This window comes from Cupressus sempervirens, chromosome 2 (assembly GCF_028749045.1).
Source record: "Cupressus sempervirens isolate cs-2001-9-10 chromosome 2, ASM2874904v1, whole genome shotgun sequence".
NCBI lineage: Eukaryota > Viridiplantae > Streptophyta > Pinopsida > Cupressales > Cupressaceae > Cupressus > Cupressus sempervirens.
The window spans coordinates 184,058,122-184,079,244 of record NC_143119.1 but is presented as its reverse complement, the minus strand read 5'-3'; the positions used below and the strand labels follow the sequence as shown (position 1 = coordinate 184,079,244).

At 33.2% G+C, this 21,123-nt stretch overlaps 1 pseudogene; it reads right to left on the bottom strand.

The window, feature by feature from the left end:
• Positions 1–892: 892 nt before the first annotated feature.
• Positions 893–20,750, bottom strand: LOC149571691 (protein neprosin-like; annotated as a pseudogene).
• Positions 20,751–21,123: the final 373 nt, after the last annotated feature.

Below are 21,123 nucleotides of genomic sequence, written 5' to 3'. Positions count from 1 at the left end.
CACTATAGAAGAACAAAGTAATAATTTTGTTGATGCAAAGAATCCCTTTAAAAGGAAGTTATTGGGTGGTCTGCTCACGAACTAGAATAGCATCTACACAATAGTTTTTGACTATTATTAACCTTTTTATATATTTATATTGCTTGGGCTAAACAAGATGTTAGATGCTATATTCATTGATATATACCAATTTAGAACTTTGTATACAACTTAATTAAAAATATTGCATTGAAATCCACTTCCATAGAAAGTATAAGAACCAAAATTTGAATACTTATCAAACGATTTAAGTTAATTGATTTATAATAGCTGAAAAATTTGACAAGATTGATTATATAACACTCAAACTATAAAAATAAATAGCATCCTATGTCTTTAACTCATTACTTGTGATTAGCATGAAAAACTCTACTAATTTTCTCTTTCACAATGAAGTGCTAGCAAAACCTAACCTATAGGATTGATTTTGAGTGTTAGTGAAGAAGAAGATAATCTGCTCATGAATGATGAAGCTATCATGAAAAAAATTGAATCAGCCACTACTTCTAAAGTTTCCAACATATATAAAATGTACACCAAACATAAACTAATAATATGACATAAACCGAAAATACATGTCCTTCCTTACAATAGGTAGGGACTCATGCTTAGACAGAGCTCTTGTTAAATAATATAATGTTATCTAATTATTAGTCAAATCAACATGTTCATAATATAATGTAAACCATGGGCTAGTATTGAAATCCAATATCCAATGTCATAATAATGAATCATTCATAAGAGATCTCCAAAATTATAATAGGCCATATAGTTTAACTATTAAATTAACAATAAGTCTGGGATCAACAAAGATGCATTATTTATTTAACACATATTTTTGCAACACTAACAATTAATTGACACAAGTAGGATTGTATCCTCCAAGACCTCCAAAGGATATGTATTGACCCCATTTTGAATCAATATTGTTAATGGCATAAGTTAAGTTATAGAAATTTGGTTTGGGCATATAAAGGTGCACTTTAGGTTCCACAAGGGTGTTGTTAATGTCATGCACTTGGATGTCCCTAATATAAGCTACATGTGAGTAATCTTCTATAGGGTAATGTCCACTACCCATCTATGTTTTTGATAGGGGGGTTCCTTCATTTTCGTAATATGTAACTTCCCCTCCACAAATCATTTCCTCACCTGATTCATTCAACGAACCTGAACCAAATGGGGATCTTGACAAATAACCCATTATTCGTTATCTATATATATAGACCATATTGGCTCATCTTCTAATGTTTCCTACAATTAAATTTTATTATTATTATTTTGTTAGAAAAAATTTAGTCAAGAATCATAGAAGAGACATAAATTGTAAGATTTGTCATTTAAATGCTTTAAGATAGAAAATCTAAATTGTTTTCCTATTAACATTCAATTTCTTGATGTGGTGATAACTACACATGAGGGTATTCACTCAATGGAGAAAAACAAATAACCAAGTATGGCCCTCAAATTGGATATCTCCAAGGCCTATGATAAGGTCAAATGGTATTTTCTCTATGATGTGCTTGAAAGAGTGGGGTTTAATGATAGGGTTATAAATCTAATTACGATGATGGTAGGCTTAGTTCAATATTTTGTTCTCCTAAAAGGTTCTCCTTGGGGCAATTTTGGAGCAGAGAAAGGTCTAAGATAGGGTGACCCACTTTCCCCTTACCTTTTCATCATGGTTTCAAAAGTTTTAGGGAGGTCCTTCTCTAAACTAGTGAATTTTAGTTGTGTCAAAGGCGTCAAGCCCGCTACTACTGCTGAAACCAATGTTCTATAACAATTTGTAAATGACACATTCCTTTTTGGAGAATCCTCGGTTATGGAGGCTGAAGCATAGAAGACTATTTTGCATAATTATGAAGAAATTTTAGGGCAACAAGTGAACTACCACAAGAGTAAGATTTAATTCTTTGACATTGATGCCCCATTACAAAGGAGGATAAGGAATATTTTAGGTTGTCAATTTGCAAATCTCTCAAATACTTATTTGTGATTACCATTAACTAATAAAGAAGTGACTAATGAATTTTGGAATACGATAGTGGACAAAATTCAAAGGAAACTTGTAGGATGGAAAGGGAAGATCTTAAGCAATGCTAAAATATTGCAACTACTCTCAGAAGCTCTCCAGGGCATTTCCATTTACTTCCTATCCCTTTTCAAAATTAACCAAAATATGGCAGAAATGATTAAGAGAATACAAAGGAATTTCCTTTGGTCAGGAACAAAAGAGAAAAATAAATTGAGTTTGGTCAATTGGGAAGAGGTGTGTAAGCCAAAGGAAAAGGGGGGGTTGAGAGTAAGAAGAATTCACAACCTTAACAAGGCTCTTCTTACGAAGATTGGCTGGAGATTGGGTGAAGACAACACTGATGGGGTAATATAATGAAAGCTAAATATCTATTGAATTCCCCCTTCAATTGGAACCTATTCAATAATGACCTCCTAGGAGGCTCTAAAATCTGGATGAATATTGTTAGGAGTAGAGGATTATTGAGAGAAGGGACAAGTTGGATAGTGGGGAATGGTCATAGCATTAGATTTTGGGAAGACAATTGGTTGGGAGGGAAATTGTTGGTCTTCAGTAGATTCAAAAGAGTAATGGAGTTACTTAAAGAAGACATGGGAAGGAAGGTAGAAGACTATATTGATCAGGGGAGGAAGTGGAAGAAACTTTATAAAGATACTTACTCTCAGGAGGATATTTAGCTGCTAAAGGAGTTCAAAGAGTTGTTGGGAGCACAACGACCCTCAATTTTGTTCCAGGAGGACACTACTATCTAGAACTTAACTTCAAGTGGTTGCTTCATAGTCAAATCAACTTAAAAATACCTTTTTATCAAGGACTCCCATCCACCATGGCGGAGTAAGGTTTGGATTTGTAACCTTCTTCCTAAAATCAACTTTTTTTTGTGGACGGTTCAGCATGACAAAATTTTAACCTTAGATAATTTGAAAAGAAAGGGATTTTATATAACAAACTATTGTTATCTTTGCAAGGAAAAGGAGGAGAGCACTTCTCACCTATTCCTTGAATGCTAGTATGTTGTATGGATATGGGCGAAGGTTTGGGAGAGATTTGGTCTGAACTAGGTTATGAAAGACAATATGGGTCAATTCGTAGAGAACTAGTGCTATCCATTCTATCACCCAAGATTGATCTTCCTATGGAAAATTGCTCTAGCATATATTTTCTGACATTTGTGGAAAGAAAGAAATAACAAAATATGTAGGGAGGAGGAAAAATTGATGGATGTAGTTTTTGAAATAATGGAGAAATTATTGAAGGAGAATATAAGGGTTGCCAAATGTAAAAAGCTGAAGGAAGAACCAAGTAGGCAAGAAGGACAAATTGTAGAAAAATGGGCTTGTCATGAAGATTTTTTCCTTTTTGATGACTCAAAAATGTTGAGGAGACAAAAAACAAGATGGAAACCACCTACCCTTACATAATTTAAACTAAATTTTGATGGTGCTACTAGAGGAGGTATTGGAGCAATGGGTGGAGTGCTATGGGATAGGAAGGGTGATGCATTGTTAGTCTATGTTGGCAAGGTGGGAAATGGAAGTAATAATCTAGTTGAGGCAATGGCTTTGTTTTGGGGGCTATAGCTGATTAGTGAAATGCAACTTAAGGAAATAACAATAGAAGGGGACTCCAAATTAATCATTTAACTAGCTAATGGGGTGTCCCAACCAGGTTGGAATATTCAAACTATCAATATGTGTTGGTGTCAATAAGTATGTACTATTTACACTTACTTAAGTTTACTTAGGTTAATGCATTATTTATTTATTTTGCATTATTTTATTTGTGAGACACTTAGGAGTTTGTGAACTCTTGTGAGTTGTTATGATGACATCATAAGGGGTTTGCACCTCTTTTAAGAACATGTTGTCTAAAACATAGGAATCTTCTACACACATATGACATAGTCATTCTTATCCATTCATCTAGAATGTTAGATAAGGTGCTTTGTTGTCTTATCTTTTGGTTGTTTCTAGAGACATTCTAGGTGCTTCCTGAGAGGCCTTTATATATAGGCACTCCTAGTGTGTTGATCATCACATCACTGAATAGAGCAATACATTCGAACATACTCTAATTAATTGATCATATCCAATTTTGGTCTACAATTGTGCTTGTGTTTGAGTTCTTAGTTCTTGGGTGAATTTTGCCCTTAGGAAAATTCTTACATGGTATCAAAGCAACTTGGAGATTTTCTCATCACATAGCCATTCGAGACCATCATTTTGCTTCATCACCACAGCCCGACTCTAGAGTATTGCAGAAATTAGGAGTGTCTAGCATCAGATCTGACCTCACCATTGTGTCTGGAATGCTGATTTGATGAATTTTGACTATAATTTCACCTACCTTGGGCATAGTCAAAATTGAGGCAATTTTTTTTTTCTAAATCGGCACCCGAAGGACCAATTTGCAGAATTGGTATGATCATTTCAGAACTGTACATTTAATTTTCAGATCTACTTTTTTTCATCTGCATCTCTGCTATTTTTTTGGATCTACATTATTTTTTGGAAATTTTTTGGCCATAGCACCATAGGAGAGATTTTTTGCAGGTGAAGATTAAAGCTTGTTGGTGCAAATCTAATATTTGCATCACATTCAAAAGGTCCAAAAACCCCCAGATTAGATTTTGTTTCATTCAAATCAGATATCGAGGCAAAATCTAGAGCCATTTGTTTTTTTGGAGGCGTAGTGGTGATTTAGAAAAAATAATAGTAGCAGGGATTTTCAAACAATGATATCTTCCTCATACAGACTCCTTTTTGCGAGCAATTTCTTTTATTTTGGGGTAAGATTTTGTGATCTACACATTGGTGTAGGTCATTTGAAATCTCTGTTTTTGAATTTTTTTGCAACTCCAAAATCTCAAATTTTGCCACTTAAAATGCTTGGTATGAGCTCATCTAGACTCCAAATTAGGTTCCATCTTTTTTGAAAGTGCATTTTTTTTGTCTACTTTCTAGATTTGCAATTACATTCTGAATAAAGTAATTTATTCTGACATACTTTGATTAATTGATCATATCCATTTTTGGTCTACAATTGTGCTTGTGTTTGAGTTCTTAGTTCCTGGGTGAATTTTGTCCTTAGAAAAATTCTTACATGGTATTAGAGCAGCAAGATACTTTATGTCTTCCTGCTCTACCTTCATGTATTTGGACACACTCTGATTAATTGATCATATCCATTATAGGTTTTGTAGATAGAAATACTACTTTCAGAAATAGGCCCTAAATTGGCAAGTGGCTTTCAAGTGCCAACATCATCTTTTTCAGGGGGGGGTTCCTTGATTTTTTTGGAGGTTTCTTTAATTGGTCCATCATGGAAGAGTCAGATTTGATCTACTTGACATTAGATAACTATAAAGAATGGAGCCAACTTATCTTCAGATATTTCTCTCAGCACAATGTACTACCATATGCTCCAGATCTTGATTATACTATTGATCAAGTTGACCTCCTTATTCCTACTCTTTATCATTATATGGAGTATAAAGTTCTAAAAAAGATGTTCAAAATTAAGTCATCTGATCCATATGTTTTATGGATGTATCTTTGGGAGAATTATGGAGATCCAACTATTCCTCCATTCCCAAAAGATCTCATTCCTCCAATTGTAAATGACTCCTCTTCAAATGAGATCACACCTCCAACTCGTGTTGCTCCTACTGATTCTATTTCAGCCATAGATGCTTCGAAATCAATGTAGTAGGATACTTTATGTCTTCCTACTCTACCTTTATAAAAAGAATTCCTTTTAAACATTGCACAGTTGTTCGTGGAGTCTCACATTGAAGATGTGGAAGATAGTCTTGATGACATTCATCTTCTATTTGAGGAAAATACTTCACCCTTTTCCGCAGTGATAGATTCATGTACTTCAACACTGCTGGGTACTCATGGTCTTCGAGGTGATGATTTCTTGCCAGACATTTCAGTTCTATTCTTGGAGTTACACACAGTAGATATGGGAGACTTTTATGGTGATTTTTCACTTCTCTTTGTTGAGGAGTCTTCTACAGTTGTTGTGAGGGCCCACTCTGACCCTCAACTCCATGCTCTACATGATCAATCCTTCCAGATTGGCATGATTGTGGATTCTTATTTACAACATCTATAGGAGGTCTCTCTCACATTTTAGAAGACTATTGGTTTCCTGAGCCAGGTTCTACCACACTCCTTGTTTGATCTACTCTTCTCTTCAGTAGTTTTGGAGGAAGCCATCATCAATATCGACACAGGGACTTTTGAATAGGTTTTCAAGATACCAGTCATCATAGAGATTCCTTCTCCATCTAGGGGGCGCATCTCACAGGTACCCTTGCTCTTGTTTCTTCCAAAGGGGAGGAATTACATAGGTCATGGATCAGCTTCTATATAGGAGCATTCTTCACTGATTGGCACACTACTTTTAAGTGGGGGGGGGCGGGGGGGGGGGGGCTACCTCATCTCCTTCTTCTTCTTTTTTTGGGGCGGATTTTTTCCTCATAGGAGTTTTTTCCTTCTCCATTCTTTCTTTTATATACATGGATGTATTTCATAATGGGGGGGTCTTGCTTACTCCATCCATCCATGCATCCATATTTATCTCTCTTTTTGGGGGAGGGTTTTTCCCATGAGGTTTTTCCTCTTTCTCCACTTTATGAGAGATTGCATTTTCATTATGTACATGGGTATCTAATATGGCCTAGTAGCCGAGACCCATTATGCATCTTCATCCTAGTTTGTAAGCTTAAGGGCATTCCCCTAAGTTGCACTTAAGAGGTGATTGTTGGTGTAAATAAGTATTTACTATTTACACTTACTTAAGTTTACTTAGGTTAATGCATTATTTATTTATTTTGCATTATTTTATTTGTGAGACACTTAGAAGTTTGTGCACTCTTGTGAGTTGTTATGATGACATCACAAGGGGTCCGCACCTCTTTTAAGCACATGTTGTCTACAACATAAGAATCTTCTACACACATGTGACACTTAGTCATTCTTATCCATTCATCTATAATGTTGGATAAGGTGCTTAGTTGTCTTATCTTCTGGTTGTTTCTAGAGACATTCTAAGTGCTTCCTAAGAGGTCTCTATATATAGGCACTCCTAGTGTGTTGATCATCACATCACTGAACAGAGTAATATATTGGACATACTTTGATTAATTGATCATATCCATTTTTGGTCTACAGTTGTGCTTGTGTTTGAGTTTTTAGTTCCGGGGTGAATTTTGCCCTTGGGCAAATTCTTACAATATGGATATCGGGCATATTTTAGATGGGATGGAAGGAGTCCATCTATAGCACATCTACAGGGAAGGAAATAAGGTGGCCGATGTAGTGGCTTCCATGGGGTTTAAATCTACGACATTCACATGCTGGAGAAATATGGTGAATCTTAATGAAGACATTAAGTCCTTGATAAGAAAGGAAAGTAGAGGGAGTTTCATGTAATAATGTCTATAATATTTGATACTGGGGCCAAATTTGGCAAGTGTGAGTCGAGCTGTGCTAAAATTAAGAAAGGTTTTAAGGAAATGAGGAGATGTCGCCATACAAATGGAAATATGAGTGAATGCAAATTAAGAGGAATGCCACTCCATCATTATGGTAACCCATCGTGAAATTCAAATTTCTCCCCATTTAAAAGTATGAATGATATCATTTATCATATTGTCAAAGATTTTTGGGGTGTTAAAATTATGATACTATACAATCATGAATCCCATAATGAATTCGCATGGGATTTTAAAGCTTATCAAGCATAGGATTGTAAAAAAAAATTTCTCATTGTTGAAAGACTCAGGGTTGATTGTAGGGGCAGTTCTTTTACAGACAAGGAGGTTTAGATGTGCGTCACTAAAGTGGGGGAACAAGAAATTGGTAGGATAGATATGGGGAGGGACTTGAATAGGCTAGAGCCCACAAAAATGGAGAACTTCAAAGATTGGATGGCCACTTGGTTTTTGTTGGAGGGGGGCTTTTTGCCCTACATGTAGTCGATGGTGGGGTATGATGAGAATCGTGCCCTTTGGTTTATTAATGGATGGAATGACCACAAGGTCACCATTAATGGAATCACTTTTCAAGTGAATGAGGAGGTGATAGCCATGACTACTAGTCTTTCAATGACAAGAAAGAAATGGAAGAAGTTCACTAAAACTATGGACAAGGCTAGTATGAACAATTTTTTTTGCAGATGGTGAGGAACCGATGTGCTATAGAGGAGGATTTAAGAGGGACAAACTACCAGCTCCCTAGGATGATGTGTAGTTCTTATGAAATATTTGATGCTGGAGGGTAGGTTAGGTTTTTGCTACTACTATCATTTCCCTTTGTTGAATAATTTTAGGATTAGGAATTTTATTTCTATCTCATTTTTTCTACTACATTCTCTTGAAGATATGGTCAGTAATGTTAGGGAGAAGAGAAATAAAGGGAAAATCTTTACCATTATCCACCAAGGCCTTATTTTTCTCTTGTACCAATTCCAACTTGCCCTTTGCCCCCCTAGGGTGGTGGTGGTTGACAACCAGTGCCACTATCAGAATTCACCCCCAAGCAACCAGTACTGGCACAAAAATTCATACCTTGCGACCCTCCCCTAGCTGTGAAAATAAGAAAAAGAAAGAACCTGATATAGTTGGGGAACAAAAGGGTAGTAAAAGAATTAAAATGGTAAAACCTATGGTGGTGGAAGAGGAGGACATGGAGGCTAAGGCTGAGGGAAAGGCTAGGAGAAGGTCTAGGAAAATTGCCAAATCCCAGGCAAGGCACAAACAAAAATCCAACAAGTTCAGGGTTGAAGAGGTTGAAGAAGAGAGCATATAAAATAATGACAAAGAAGGGGAGGAGGAGGATTCCAAGGGAGAAGAAAGAAAGGAGGAGGTAGAAAAAAGTGTTAACTTGGTAGACAATTCTATTGACAATGCATAGTTGTATGTTGATAATACTCAAGTGTCAGCTGGCAATGCTGCAACCATGGAGACTATCCATGTTTTTGCTAGCTTTACCCTTCTGTGAGGATAGCAGCAAAGTGGACACTTCCCCCATCGCTATCTCCTCCTCGGCTAAAGAAAAACTTAAGGTTTTTACTAACCCAATGGTTTTGCAAGATGATAACTAGGCATAGAATGTTAAAAAGGAAGCTAAAAGGGTGGAAGTGTAGTGCCTGCCCCTAGTTCGCATTTTGCTTCCATTGCCAAACTCTTTTAGGCCAATTTTATGCTTGATTACTAGTAATATTGTTTTGATATTATTAGATATTGTTTTACATTCAGTTGATTATATGATGAGATTACTTGATACTCTATATTTCATGTATGCACGATGATTATTACAGTGGTTTCAGTTATTGACGATGATTAGTTAGATGGTTTATTATCCTATGTGTTTTCTTATGGATACTTACCCCATACTTGCATGTGTATGGTGTGTGTGTTTATTTTTCTTATGTATGGCATTTTTGATGTGGTTAAAGAAGGGAGTTGTAGTCACTTGCTAGTTGGGATCTACACAATGCACCACTTCCTGCCATTGCTATTTAGCTTAGTATATATTGTGTTTTTACATGCGTAGATTTTATGTAAGTTGCAAGTACCAGGTATCGACTTCCCTAAATTGCTAGGATGAGCGTACCCTATTGCATTATCTCAATGGCAAGAGAGGGGAGATAAATTCTCAAGTCCAAATCCTAGACCCTTAAGCCATTTGTCCTAATTGATAATTAGGACAAGTATCCGAGTTGAGTACCCTTTGAATGTGTCGAATGACATTAATTTGTGATTATAACCCTTTAGTTTGATTTTGTATGTGTTCTTCTATGATGGGTTTTCGTATGTTGTTTTATGAGTCCTTGATGATTTTCTATTAATTAAGTCTAATTTAAAAGATTAAATTAATGATTTAATTTAATGGAAAATTATTGTAATATTTTAATATTTAATTATATTTAATTAATTGAGAAATTAATTGAATAAAAGGAATTAAATTTGAAGATAAAAGTTATAGAATAAATTTAGAACGTGATAATATTTATTTAATTTAATAATAATATATTTAGAGTTTATTTTTAAATAAATGCTAGATATTATTGTTATTTAAGTTAATAAATATTTATCAAATTAAACGTTCGAAAATAAATTAAAAAGTGAAAAGATATTAATTATTGAAAAGTTTTAAGTTCGCACGATTTACGCATGAGATTAAAATATGAGAAATTAATTAAAAGATAAAATAAGTGAAATTAATAAAGATATTTTAATTGCATGATGTGCGCATGAGTTTAAAACTTAACTAATTAATTAAAAAGAAGTCAAGTGGAAATTTAATAAAGTTATTTAATAATTCTTTTAACGTGCATGAAAAGATAAAAGAAAAAGATTAATAAAAGTCAGTAAGGAGTTAAGAGTTGTGAGCAAGGAGTTCTCTGGGGTGAATGCACAATTAGTGCCTTGATTTTTGGGAGAGAACTTCATATCACAACTTGGGGGGTTCATTTTTCAAGGGATCGTGAATTTTGGGGAAGGAAGAAATTTTCAAAAATGAGAAGGTTGGAAAAGGAGGAACTTTCACTACAATTCTGGGGCGTAGTGATTAGTATCAGTGTCCAGGTAGATGCTTGTGACTTTTACATGGTTTTAAAATGCTATTTCTTTCCTGTCTTCATCGTGTTTGTATAATGGATACCTAGATAAGTTTTGTGACAAAATTTATCATATGATGTTTCTCTGGTGCATGTGTTAGATTTTCTATGCATGAGAAACCTTGAATGTTCAATATATTATTTCTTTTTGTAGATCTTGGATTTGGAAAAAGAACGAGATAGGGTTGTGTGATAAAAATTGAAGATCTTGTTCAAGTTCGAACAATCTAAATTGATCAATAAAATCTCTCCTCCTATGGATTTAAAATTGAGAATTAATCAAGGAAGGAGTTTTGCTTGAATTTTTTTTTGTTTTTTTTCTAAATTAAATAGAAAATTTGACCAGTTGGTCGTAATTTTCCTATCAAAGTTATCTTGGAATTTTTATTAAAAAAATTTACATTCAAAAAAATTCATGTGGAAGGGTTTGTTGTTTTATTTTTATAAAAAAATAAATTTTTTTAAAAAAAATCTATGGGGAGGGGTGGGTTTTACCCACCCCCTATCCCCTTACCTATTTTCTTACCTTGTCGCACTGGTATGAGCAACAACAGACCCTGATGCTGACATAGTAGGTATGGTTGTTGATGCAGCGTACCCTACTGCCATGCCCGCACGACTATTTAAAAAGTCGACGAGATTTTGAAATATATGCCAGCTTTTTTTTGTATTATTAAAAATTTATTATAAATTTTGATTATTAATTTATTAAAATTAAATTATATTTAATATTAATTTTATTAAAGTTAATTATATTTAATTCAAATAATTAATTATTAATGTAATTAAATTTAAGATATAATTAATTATTGATTATTAATATTGTGAATAAATTTTATTAATACTTATTAATAATTAATTTTAAAAAATATTTATCAATATAGTTTTATATTTGATAATTAACTTGATTAAATTTAGTTTGATTAAGATTAATTAATGAAGAATGTTGTAAAATGATGTTCTAATTTATTTAATTATTATTTAATAATTTATTTAAATTATTGTATTTGATTATTTTAGAAAATGGACTTAAATCAAAAGGGTAATTGGACTTATAATTAAGAATAGGGTAAATTGAGGGGGTAAATGTTGAATCTTATCTACTTGGAATATACTTTGAACAAAAACTGGAAACCTTACATTTGACTCCACATTATGTTTTCAAATCAAACCTAACTATGAAACCTAGATTTTGTTTATCTATTTGTTGTCCATGCTTTGGGATGTTGGGGGTTGATTTAGCATTGACCAGTCCTAGGTTGTTACCAGAGGCTCGGGGGTTCTATGAATGTAATGTTATGATGATTTGCTCTTGATCTTTCTAAACCCAACCATGTTAATGTGATGGTATGCTCTATGTTATGGTTGTATTTATTGTTGTTATTGCTTTCCAATATTCTTGTATGAAGCTAAGGTGTATGTTTATTAGATATCTGACTTAAGCATTTTTTAGTCCTCGATCAGTTATACTTGGATTACTTTCTAGTCGCTTTGATAGGACTAAAGTGTTTGCTTTTTTTTGATGATGTCATGTTGTGACATGTTTGATTTGACCATTTTGGAGTCTTAAATCAGTATTATTTTGGGATATTTTCTAGTTGCTCATTAAGAACCGATGGATATTGTGACTTATCATTTGATGCTTCTAGTTGCTCGTGGAGAACTGGTGAGATTATTATGATTATCTTTCTGATGCTTTCTAGTCACTTGTATAGGATTGAGGTGATTTTTATATGATTATGGATTTGTGCCTTGATGAGCCTAGGGTAGGTTATGTACTTGTAGTGTCAGAAAGTGGCTTGAAATGGAGGTCGAGGCCCTAAGTGGCTACCAAGGTAACTCATTGTAAGTTGTTTTAATAAGTGAAAATATTACACTAAATGAGAGTAAAATGGACCTAATAAGATAATTGTATGTTCTCGCCCATGTCTCATGTTCTAGTACAGACTAGGATGAGAGTAGAGAGAACACTTAGTTGTGACTTTGCATTCCATAGTATGCTTTTTTAGTACGAGAGGGTACTAGTGGCCGCATAGGGATCAGTAGGGACCCTGGAGTCCTAAGCTAACTGCCAAGGTAACTCCTACATGATTCATGCAATGACACTTGCTTGCTTATAGAGTAGGTTTCCTACGTGTCTTATGTGCCTCTAAGATTTAGATGTCGATTTGTCTTAGAACCTTTGAGTTAGTATACTTTTAGGATTTCCTAGACTTAGAGAGTGCTTGTGTTATGTGGCTTGATATCCTATTTGGACTTGAGATTATCTCCTCAGCATGGTGGGAATGGGCCATTTACGTTCCACACAGTCATGTGGTAGTGCTTTTTTACTCTTACCATTGAGATCTATCCATCATCACTATGGCTAGAGCTTCTTGGGATGCTTGTTTATCATGTTCAAATGATGTTATTTACTGATGCATTTCCTTTTATTGATGATTAGCATATTAGATTTTCTTATGCTTATGTTGTAGAATGTTTAGGAGTGATGTCCTTAATTACTATACTACCGACGATCTATTTAGTGGCTTGGGATGTTATGTGCGGGGGATGGCTAGGGCCCACGATGGTCTAATGATGCTATTGACAGTTGGGAGGAACTACACACTTAGTTAGTTATGTTTTATGATAGATAGTTGTATTTCATGTTGGATGTATATATCTTTTATGATGGATGGATGTATCATGTATGGTGGATGGTTTCATTTATTTTACTATACATTGTATCATGGATTTGTGAAGGATGATGTATATATATATATATATATTCTTTTAGCCTTTCATACCCTGTGACGTGTATAGTGGATGATTGACCATTCTGAATTAATTTGCCAAGAGGCATTTAGAACAAATGTATAATATGGACTTTGAACTTTTCATTATTCTTTCATGTGGATGTGGTAGTTGTTAGACTTAGGATTAGATTAAACTTAAATGTAATTCAACATCATGGGATCCTTAAGAAATGTAACTTGTTATGTATGCTTTAGTTGATTGTATGTTATTGCTTCCACTACTATGTGTTTGATGTGCATGTTATACTTTCTAACTTCAATTTTTTTTTTTTTTAATACCAAACTTAGTAAAACTTTAGGTCATTTCTTTTGGGTCCCTTGGCAGGGCATTACAGGAAGAAGATAATAAGGAAGAGACTGAGGAGCAATTGGAGGCATATGCCAAATTAGAAAAGAGGGTTAAAACCTTAGAAGAAAGGTTCTTTCCCTTCTCTAAATTTTCCATTAAGGTTACCCACGCTATTGCCACTACCCTCCAACTACTGGCTCAGGAGAAGGAGGACACTAGAATTGATATGGAGGATCATAAGCCCCTCTTTAAATTCTTTGCTGATGACTAGGCTCAGATTCTATTGGCTACCAAGGGAAAGGAGAAAATTGTGAATTAAGTTTTTTAGTTTTTGGGGATCCTCGGATCCAAGTTTTTATGTTTAAATGTTGTTTCTAGTTTTGCTAGTTTCCAACTATTGCTTAGACTAGGGTTGGCATGGTTATGTCAACAGTTTTTATGATGAACTCTCATTGTTTGATAGACTTATTAGATTGCTACTATAGTTTGGATGATTTTGTTCATAGTATTATACTAGTTGGTAACATGCATAAGTTTCACTGTGGTTATGAAACTTTAGTTTAATTTGTTAAGGTCCTCAGTTAGTCTCTGCTGGTAATGTGTTGGTTACCAACTTTTTGGTTGGTATTGGTAATGTGCTGGTTACCAGCTTTTTAGTTGTAAGGGCCAACCCCCTTGTTTTTGGTCACTTTTTATTTCAAAAACATTCAAAATCATATAAAAAAATATTTCTGTTTAAGATTTTATCATCAATATTTTCAAATGCCACACTAGAAATGTTAGAAAGCTAAAGAACTAAAATCTTGAATTTCACACATATATTTATGCATCTCTATATACAAGTATTAATATCATTATAAGAGACATATATGACAAAGATTAATTATTACTAAAAAGTTTTACCAATTAAAACTATCACTTACTCTTTTAATGGTTATCAGTTTTTCAATTTGTTTTTTGCCACATTCAGATACAGGTTCTAGAAGTTGGCCCGGATAATATTTTGATTTAGGACACAACACAAATCCTCGATAACAATCTTGATTCCAGCAATTTGTGTTGTAACCATCAGGCTACATTAAAACGATAGCACATGTTAATAATTAGTAGATAATATATCTATATATCTATAAAATGGTAGCATATTTATGTTAATTGGTGTAACGACTACCCCTGCAAAACTAATGCCACATTAGCCATCTCCATAAATTGCGGAAAAATCAATAGGAGTCAAATTCTTTTGAATATTGACTCGTCAACATGAGTTAATTAACTATCATTGAATTTAATTAAAATGATACATACACATAAATACTCAAATTAAAAGAAAATTGTAAATTCGTTACCAGATTTACCAGTACTAAATACCAGATACTAGGTGGTCTAACCATGATGACCAAGTTGTAAGGAGCTCCAGAACCTGTCTAAGAAAAAAGGGGGAGAATATTGTAGGAGTGCTTTTACCACCCTACCATGAAGCTATTAAGCTTCCTCAAAATCCTTCCTAACATGAAAGATACCCAGCCCGGCAACGAGAGAGTCTAAACAAGTAAAACTTAGAAGAGTAATGGAATTGTGCTACACAAATAATGTAGGAACATTCATCAGTCAACAAGATAACAAAGCAACATTTTCTTAGTTATCACTTTAGCATTTCAGTCCCATCTCCATCATTTATAAAGAAAATAAAACATAAAATGGTTTATTCAACCTTGAATTGAACCATATACTGATCAACATACAAGGATTACCAACAATTCTCTATTGACATATGTTATAAATATGCTTAGATTAAGTTAGTCACATAGCTAACAATGGACTCTTTTGTGTCATTAATATGCCTAGCATGTTATTCCCAAAAAAAATGGACAAGATTGGATTGCTGATATCCACAATTATATCAAGTAAATCACATTTGCATTACAGTGCTATAACTAGCATTTAGGAATCTTTGTTAAGCAAGAACAAGTCCACAAATCCACCAAGAAATTCTATATAAATTTCAGGCTATCTACCACTAATTTAATATCAACATCAAGCATAAGGCAAAAGCTATCCTGCTGAGGCTCATAGATCCACAGAGAAATTTTATACAGAACTTGTGCTCATCTACACTATGAAAATATTATTATCAATGCACAAAGTGCCATAGAGATTAACTTGGGCAGCCAGACCTCAACATTGGATTTAAAGTAACAAAGCCTAATGAGGAAATTCATGCAACATGTGGATGATTAACAATGTGCTTTACGAAAGGACAAAAGAAAATGTTCGACTAACCTTTGCTAGCAGTCGGTAGCAATGAAAGATTAAAAGTCTTCACCTATTGAAGCATCTAATCTCTGAGAAACTCACAATACACAATTTTATAATACACAATTCAAAGAGACAAAATGAGACTGCTGAGGTTGAAAGATATGCTTAAGCCAAAGTTCCATTTCCTCTTAATAATGAAGAAGATAAAAGCATGTTTAAAACTCCTAAATCATTATGAGCTTTCATCCATAAAATAGCATTATTCCAAGGTAAAAACAACTATAAACACACCACACAAGAAGAAAACTAAAGAACAGAGCTTAGTTTGCAATCTCTATAGTCATAAAGGTGTAGACTATCCCATACAATGTTTTTGACAAAATTGGCACAACTTAAGGAAAGTTACACCTATTGAGACTTGATCTAAGGAAACCAATTTAATGGTCCAACTCAAAACAAAACTTAGAAAAAACGTATGCAAAGCAGTGCAATAAAAGACTTATCACTAAAGTTCTGCAAACTTACAAACAAGAAAGGTGCAGAATCAGTAGAGAGAGCTTCTTCAGCTCAAGTTATGTTGACTTGTAAATGGACTTTCCTTTTTATTATTCCAATTGGCAGTATTTATATCACAATCCTTATAGTATTATAGAAAAATATATTCACCAAATTGTAGTGGTAATGTATGGATTCAGACAATGCATGTGAGTAAATGAAAGACACCAATGTTATATGTATTTCAACCCAATGCTCATGCAACTCACAATAAATTTCCAAAAGAATAGCAAGAGATCAGACATTAAAGAACTTGGGATCTACAAGTGTGGTTCATGTAGTTGGTATATAATCCTGATTTGGATGCTTCCCTAAAGAGTCAAGAATTTACAAGTATAGCCTCCCTCATAAGAATCTGGGCACTCCAAAAGTATGCGAAGGTGTAATCAGACAAGTTTTTTTTTTTTTTTTTTTAAATCTAAATACAAATCCTAACCATGGAACTACTGTGATATGTTTTCAACCATGGTATGATACCTTATGCCAAGGGTTCCTAATGATGGTTAAAATAGATATTCTACAGAGCAATTTATACAGATGAAACAATGCTTGACAAGCAGTCCATTTCAAATTCAATAATGCTTATGCCAGTAATCAAAGACCATATCTAGTATACATAATATAATCTTTTTCATTTAATCGCACTTAAAGAATTTGGATTAGTGAATAGTGTGAATACAGGAAAACCTGGTAAATAACGCTATTCCTTTCTTGAATGTCATTTTCTCCTCTAGCTCCTTCTTGTGCCTCGAGTTCCCTTCAACACTAAGTGAGAAAAGTTCAAAATCAATGTAAACTTCTCCAGTTGCAAGAATGGTGATTGTCTCAAAGGCCTCCTGAGATAAATCCATTGCACTACCATGACATCCATCGCCGCGATGATCAACAATCTTGACGACAATCATTGCATTTTGTAGTAAATAGGAGTGGAACCTTGTATTCCACTAGTGGAACAATATCTTCCCCAAGTGCCTTCATTATCCCAGATTAAATTGCTGCTGTCGCAATCCAATTTCCCTCTTAGAAGTCTTCATGTTCTTCTCCATCCGTTGGAGCAGTTGTAAGATTCTTTTCTCAGTTATGTAACTGATTCTTTTTATAGCAACCAACTCATTATCTCCAATACATAATTAAATTAGTTAACATAATTTCATAGTTCAAGAAAATGAATCCACGTAGGAGAGAATTTCCAATTTATTTGGAATTCAGATGGAGTGGGTTGTGACAATTGGTAGATTATGAAAGTGAAATTGCATAGTTACTGTCCAAAATGCAAAGAGTCTTGGATCTGAATCATTATATCTAGATGGATATACCTGAGATCACAGAACAAGAGATTGCAGTGTTAGCTTATTGATTGAAAAAGTTTGAGCCTTCAAAAATTTAAAGTATATGTGTTTATATAACACTTACTATCTAGCTAGCTTCAATTGTTTGTTTTTTATTTCCAAGGTGACCATAAAGCCAAATTTGAGCAAGGCTAAAAATGCCATCATCAGGTTCCACTTGCGGTTGCCATATATTGAACTTTTCTTGTGCTTTATACACTCCCTCGTATATAAAGTTTACAGTTGCATGCTTAAAAATAACAAGAAACATCATGGTATGAAAGTTAGATTGGTTTTTACATATTCTTTAAATTCAATGAGTTATTGATATTTCTTGATATCCAATTCTAAAATTAGCAAAATAGGACAATTAATATTATAAAGAAGAGTCAATTAAGTTACAATATCTAATTTAAAATAGAGCTTTGGTGTTTCTTATCTTATTTATCTTAGTGTCTTAATCTGAACAACTAGAATAACAACTATATAAAGAAGAAAGACAAGGGTCAATAAAAGTATATTTAGAATGAGGAACATAATTAAGGATGAATCTATACATATACGGGAAGGAATTGAGGAGGATGAACAATCAAAGAAGAGGATGACCTTAAATTCTTGAGCTTAAATCCTTGAGCTTATCAACTAAATCCGAAGGAGAAGCAAGAGAGGGGGTTCATATTCTTCCTCTCAAAAGAAGCATCAAGAAAGACAATAAAATTTTCATGAACAACAATCTTGCCAATAATATTTGAGACGAATTCATGTTTTGAAAGAATGAATTGATCATTTACTACTCACTACATTTAAATGTTCCTAGAGGACTAAAGTATTCTAATTTTCTAGGTGGATGTCCATCCTAGTACCAATTTGATTCAAGTATACTTAACCTAGATGCAATGAGTGATGCATCCCCCATCATTCCCATGAGAGATTTATGTGAATTATTACCTAAGAAATGTGTCTCAATAAGTTTGACTCAAAAAATGCATAGTTTAAAATTTATCACACTTAACAATAGCTCTAAGTGAGGCATTCAATCTTAAAAGAGATGGATACCTATAAATTTATTACATATATATTATTGCTTAATAAATTTGACTTAGAGACCATAAACTTGAGTTCTAATAACAATATCATAAATATTCTTTTTAAGAAAAAAATATAAGTAAATTGTTTTGTTTGACTTAGTTCTTAACATGAGAGTCTTCTACTTGAATTATTCAAAAGTTGTGAAAATGATATTTATATAAAAATATAAAAAATTACTACTTTCTTTTAAAAAGGGCTTCAAATATGCTAAATTGAAGTTAAGATTGACCTCATATTGAAAGATTAACTTTATTTTAAATCATTAAAAAAATATTGAAATTTATCATGTAATGTACCTCGTGAAGGATAGTTGAGGATTCTCTTCCTTTTTTGTGAAAAAAGGAATTTATAGGAACTGTTGCTTTTACGTCTTCATATTTTATCTTCTTAATAGAGACTGTACCTTCTGGACACATTTTTAAATGCCTACTGTTTGAGAGAGTTGAAGATATCTCCCTTGCTTGAGTATTCTTCCATGTCTTCTGCAATAATTGCTTAGTCTAAATTAATACTATATAGATGATTCAATGATATTGCACATAACCAATAAAAAATATTTGGTATATTCCATTACCCACATTTCTTATGAAGGTACATTATATAAATGAAACATTGGATAGATATATAATGGTTTATCTATTTTATATTATTTATTTGATAAGAAAACAATTAAGTTTGATGTTTCTTGTATATTAAACATAAATCTTATATATAAATATAGATATACCACTAGGCTACTAGAACTTTTGTCTTTGCTTGCTGGTTAGAAAAATACAAATTATTTAGATGAACTAAATAAATAAATGTGAAAATCAAATCACAAGTATTTTAAAGAGGAGCATTTGTAATTTATATAGGTGAAAAAGAAAACAACAAATAGCTTGGATGAAGGATGATTTATTGTTTTAACTTTTACACACTTGCTAATCACACCAAGCTCAATTATATATACATTATCAATATTTTTTCCAAACAAAAATTTAATTTTATAGTTTCACTTCAATATTTCATTCTAAACATAACTTGATAGATTGACCAATATATATATTGAAAGAACTCAGAAATTGGGATGCTCATCATCGAAAGGAAAGAAGTCTGAACTCAATTATATATACAATGACATGATTCTTTTGCAATCTATAGAACATTATATATGTTTACTAGTATCTCGTACTAAGATCATTTTACTCATTTTTTCTCTCCTCTTCCTAATAAAAATCAGAGTATAATTCCAAATATTATGAAAAACATACACATATATACACATATATAACTATCATTCCTTTACATATAAATTTTCTCTGAACATAATTATAAATCAACCAATATAATTTTAAAAGACATCACAAATTGCTATCTTGTAATAATATGAAAGGAGGCTCCTTTCTACAAAGAATTTATGGGAATCAAACTGATCAAGACATTAAAAAGTTGCCGTATAACTGTCTTCCACTGCGAAGGGAAATTTGATCAGCAAATCTTACACACAATGTGGTGTCTCCATTGTCATGCTGAATCAGAAAATAAATCCTATATTTGAAAATAATATGAAAGGAAAAAATAGAAACAAAAATGATTTGTCTTACTTTGTACTTATGAACAGCCGGTGGATTCACGTAATTGATATAATCCACAATGCTCATATCATTTAGTTCAGCTGGGGATGTTAAAATCATAAACGCCACACACACCACATACGTAAAAACCAGATTTAAGATAAGAAAAGCCATTGCTGGAACCAAATGATACTAATCTGTAAACTATCACCACCATACTAACGAAATACATCAAAGGATGTGTATTTATAATCAATATTAATGCGTTTTGGACTGCATTGCTTTTAATCCATGTGAAAAAACATATTATAACAATAAAAATGAAAAACATGTCAATAACAATTTTGTATGCTCATGCCAAAGGTAATATTTAATAGTCCAGAGAAATGGTGTCATGGCTATGACCCATTAAGAGATTCGCTTTTTTGTGGTTTTCAATTCAAATGTCTATTTTGCCACAGTTAACCCACGTTTATCTAACCCTATACTGAGACTTGGGCAATGAGAAAAGACTTTCTTGAGTGTAGTAAAATCCTTTGGGAATGAG